Consider the following 5659-nt stretch of genomic DNA (forward strand, 5'->3'; position numbering starts at 1 on the left):
TTTTTGGCTCGCCTTTGAACTCGAGCTCGAGTAAAATTTAAGCGAGCCAAGCCTGAATAAGGGAAGCTCACTCAAACTCGGCTCGTTTACACCCCTAACTGTAAAGCAATGACTCTAACTAATAGACATGATATTTGATTGCCCAACTTTGAAATTCATCATTCTTAAACAATTTAATCATCACATCATAGCTTCTTTTTTTTTCTTTTTTTTTTTTCTTTGGTTTTTAATGTCGTTAATTTACACAAAAATAATGCCAAACTATTTACGTTGTTTCATTTTGAAACGATGTAAATAGGTGTCGTATGTGGCTAAAACGGCATACAAAAATATTATCAACCGAGGGTATTACAGCCAAACTGAAACGACATGGCAAAAATGACGTAAATTGATTGGTGTCGATATTTAATTGCTGATTTTTTTGTAGTGAGCTCTTTGCATGTAAACGATATCATCCATTTGTTCCCAAGAGGTAGTTCAATTGGTTGGGACCACGTCTAATGAAGCGGAGGTCACTAGTTCGAATTCCCTTCCCCCCTCTTGTGCGGACATATATATATATATATATATATCACCATCATCATCCATTTAAAAAAAAAAAAAAAATCTTTATTTTGAAAGTCCCATGGATATATCCATGGGTTACTTTCAAAATAAAGACGTTTTTTTGAAGAGAAAGTGAGAAGCTATGGATGTTGTATAAATGTTGTATATATATATATATATACATCTTCCTCATAATATATAGTTTGAAGAGAAAGTGAGAAGCTATGGATGGAAATGGTAGGATGAAAGTAATTGTGTGGATGATGACACTACAGGAAAATCAGTCTTTAGCGACGACCCCGGGTCGTCGCTAAAAGCCCACATGTCGTCGCTAAAAGCCCACATGTCGTCGCTGATGGTCATTAGCGACGACTATGGTCGTCGCTCCTTGTCGTTGCAAGTAGTTCGTCGTTAAAGACTAAATAGCGACGACATTGCATGTCGTCGCTGATAAGTATTAACAGCGACGACAAAAGTCGTCGCTAATAACTGTAAAAGGTGGTCGCTGAAAATGCTTCATAAAGTCGATGGGGTCGCTGATGTGTTTGTCATCAGCGACGACATTGTCGTCACTGATGACAGACGCATCAGCGACGACATGTGTCGTCGCTGATGACACACGCATCAGCGACGACAAATGTCGTCGCTGATGAGGCACATATCAGCGACGACAAATGTCGTCGCTAATGATGCACATTTTAGCAACAATATTTAGCATGCATTAGTGACAGCAAATGTCGTCGTTGCTGATGATCGTCGTCGTCAACATCAAATGCTTTTCTTTTTGGCCGATTAATGTTTTAAATTGTTTGGTATAAATGATCTAAACATAACAATATATTAAAGCTTACTTAAGAACTCTTTTTCTAATTAAATATGCTAAAAGGTCTAAAACAGAATTAATTACAAGTGAAGAAGTCTCAAAAATGGCATGAGAAAACTACATAATTGTCAAGTTTTAAGCAAGTGCCAAAGAAGGCATACATCAACAACAATGTTCATTGAGAAATTAAACTTCATATATAGCTAAGCAGCAAAAAAAAGGATTACAAAAAAAGCTTTCCAGATGTAAGAACTGATAACCTGTACGACTCATCAATACCATATATAACTGCACAGAGAAGAAGAGCATATATTAGACAAGAAAACTCACTTAAAAACTACAAGCGTGTCTAATATAATAACCACATAGTTGGACAAACAGTTGCTACTCAAACATGAAAAAACGTAGTAGAAAAAGAACATTGTCCATCATGTATCACAGCATAGAGGAATTTCATACCATAATTGATATAGTAAATCATGGCAAGACAAAGCAACAGGTTCCCAACCAAACAATGAAGAAATTGCGGGGCTTGAGACTTGGGACAATGGAAAGCCATATGAACAGGCTGCTAAAGTTGAAGAACAAGATTTATTTGAATGGAAAAAATCTTTCCCTACATGGCACCTTGAGAAAAACCAAATCAAATATCTAAAAATGAAATCAAATATCTTTCCCTACATGGCACAAAGAAACACACATGGTGCAGGCGCCAGGCGTGCAGCTCAACAAACTAAGAAGTAAGAAATAAAATATTTGCTTATTTTCCATTCTTCCTCACTTTTCTAAGCAACCTAATATATACAAAGATCAGATCCGAAAAATCATACAAAATACAAACAAAACCCAAATAAAAGAAAATTATGAACATCAGCAGCAGCTTATGAGAACCACAAGCAGACTTAATGTAATAATTAAAAAAAAAAAAAAAAAAATTCCTGTTTGATTACTGAAGAAAACGAAATGAAAGATGATAGGGCATATTTACAATACCCAGTTTCTAACCAAAAATCATTATGAGAATCCAAGTTCTTATTTCTTTCCTCCAAATTTTATCATCAACGAAATGACCTACAAGATGAAGAACTGCACTGCCAAGACTTTTACTCCACAACCAGCAGCAGTAACGGTGCAAGGAGAGAATGATGTTTGCATATGTTTGGTTTTGATAAGAAAAAAAAAAATCTAACACCAAAACGCCCTGAGTGACTATCGCAAGTGTAAAAATGCCTCATAAGCTGTAAATTTAAATAATTTCCTAAGATAACAGCAGAAGTTCCCAGAGAACACAAAATAAGTAAATCCAAAATGAAGTTTCCTTATAATTATAAACAAGACCCAAATTCCTAGTTTCACATTCCTAACTTTTTTTTAGATAATTAATAAATCAATCTCAATAAAAGAACACATTCCTCACTAACATCCATTTGCAGCCATTGCTGATGGAAAAATACAATTTTCTAGTTTGCACATTACAATTACCTAAAAGGAGAAACAATCAACTGGAGTTGATAGATACTTTAACACATCAACCAAAATCAAACTTCCATCCGAAAATCAATCATCCAAATTCCATCAAAGTAGTAAATAAATCACAAAATGAGCAAAATTCTTACCCATTTTCATGTTTCTTTAAACATTCCAATCAAAATGAGCAATATTCAGACCTTGTGTTCCTATAACATATAGAAAAGAAAAGAAAGATGTCATCAGTAATAAATTAGTTGTTCGGGTTCAATTAAAGCATAACGAAACATATCTATCACACAACTATTTTACCTAAAACACGTGACATTAGGAGATCAAATTGGCGCTTTGATTCTTGTCTAATTTGCTCTATTTGTTCATCCCTTTTTTCTATCTTTTTCCACTAACTCATTTTGCAGTTTCTCTATTTGTTCATCTTTTTTTCTATCTTTTTCCACCAACTCATTTTGCAGTTCCTCTATTTTTCTATTTGTTTCCTCCAACTCAAGGTTGAGTTGGGTGCCATATACTTGCGAAGAAGATGATGGAGTAGGTATGACAAATTTTCCCATCCCTCTAACATGGCCAGAACGTTTCCCACCAAGAGCTTATGTAAATATTTCCTCTTCATCTACTTCTACCTCTTTGTCAGCCAACTTCTCTATCATCAAATTCTTCAGAAGCAACCAAAATCAATAGGTTAGTCGTATAACAATGTGAGACAAGATATTAACAGAGACCAGAAATTTCAACTACTTACGTATCGTTCTTCACACTGCGGAGTCACAAATTTCCCGTCTTTATTTGTGTGAGAGATCTTATAAAAGTCAATTAGATTGGGCTCTTCTTCATCCTCTCCTGCGTACACATAATCGACATATAATTAACATATGCTCTAAACATAATTATTAAAATAATGTAATAGTATAAAATTGTTACCTCACTATGGCGATGATTAAGAAAAGATCTAGAGCCAGATGTGTGATTGGTCTTCAACTCCGATCTATTCTTCTTATTACGTGTGGACTTGTCCTGTGACAAATTTTCACTAAATTATTACAAAATTATACTCCTTTAGATTTGTTGTCAATTTAGTTTAAAAATATTTACCTTTCATTCAAATGACTCGCATATCTTAAGCCACATGGGTTGTGAGATAAGCTTTGGAACTTTTGTCTTCGCGATTGTTGAGTCTTTATCACCACCGAATTTAAGAAAATGACGGTGAAATCCATGACGAAGTGTTCTATAACTATTTGATAAAGCCAACTCAATAGATCCAATATGGTTAGCCAAATGCTCGTCTAAAGTCCACTCAGCCTATATATTATAAATAACAATAGTCTTAGCATTTTATATTATATGTAGTAAATAACATAACCTCAAACATTATAACTCACCAAAACACGAGCTCTTAACCGTTGCTGCTCACTTGGTGAGACACGAGTCCAAGAACTATGCCAGAGCTCGGCGTGTCCACGAACGACATGTGTCACCCTCCTACTAAAATAACTCGCATTTTTTCCTACAGGTCCTCTTGCCTTGAGAGGGATTGTTATCTCAACAGGACGACCATCCTTAAAAAGCTGATTGAACTTAGTGGATTTATTCGGACCTCTTTTCTTCTTGTTGGACATAATAGTTGTGAGACAAAATTTGAAACATAGTTAGTATTTTTGGTGAAGTAGTTTGTTCATAGTCTATACAATAACATAGACAAAATATGTGCACTTACAAGATGCATTGGAGGGCCCCTCAGTCATCGTCTGACATGGTGTTACATCAATTTCAAGAGGCACTTGTGATTCTAAACTTGCATTCTCAACTTCATCATTGAGATGCAATGGTGTAGAACGAGCCACGGACACACGCGATCTTCCTCGATCCATGATCTTCATTGCGTACAACTGATTCCACAATAAAAACAATGAATAAGAAAATATGAAAATACAAACATATATAATAATTGAAAGATTGGTAACGAGACAAACAAATATATAGCCCGTATCATCTTACCATAGAATAAATATTTATTTACAATAATATTCAACACATATCATCATCAGAGTTGCAAGATAACTCCTCTTCATGAGCGGAGTCATCATTGAGGAACATGCTTTCATCATCAAGGTCTTGTTCATCATCAGAGCTTGTTTCGTGCCCCTCATTAGAGAAGTCATCATTGAGGAACATGCTTTCATCAAAGTGCACATATACTTCATCAATAGCTATTGGTTCCACATCATCTCTACGTAACGGAGTTGAGTCTACATTGTTTCCTTGTTGCACAGGTGCATTACCCTCAACCAATTCATCATCTTCTTCCTCATCACCAATGCCTTCATCATCTTCTTCAATCTCTCCCTCTAAAATAGTTGGAACATTGTATATGTTTCTATTGCTCACTTTTTGCACTACTTGCCAATTACCACCCAATTTGGGATCTTTCAAGTAGAATACTTGTGAAGCTTGGCATGCTAGGATAAATGGGTCAGATGTATACCATGTACGAGATGTATTCACACTTGTAAAGTACTCATCTGTTTGTATTCCCGTTCTATGCCCAACATCCCACCAATCGCACTCAAATAGATACACGCGATTTCGACCATAACGTAACACCAAAATGTTCTTCAACTCACCATAGAATTCAATATCCTTCATGTTATGCTCACCTTGAACAATTATACCACTGTTTTGGGTACGTAGAGTTCATTCATAGTCTTTTATATGGAATCTAACCCCATTCACAATACAACCTTTGTACATTACAACTTGATGATCCGATCCGGATGCAAGATCATATAACTGTTTGGACACATT

At 35.4% G+C, this 5659-nt stretch overlaps 1 pseudogene; it reads right to left on the reverse strand.

The window, feature by feature from the left end:
* Positions 1 to 1582: 1582 nt before the first annotated feature.
* On the reverse strand, positions 1583 to 4473 carry LOC148588123 (uncharacterized; annotated as a pseudogene).
* Positions 4474 to 5659: the final 1186 nt, after the last annotated feature.

The sequence above is a fragment of the Corylus avellana genome, chromosome 1, assembly GCF_965113065.1.
Source record: "Corylus avellana chromosome 1, dhCorAvel1.hap1.2, whole genome shotgun sequence".
Lineage (NCBI taxonomy): Eukaryota > Viridiplantae > Streptophyta > Magnoliopsida > Fagales > Betulaceae > Corylus > Corylus avellana.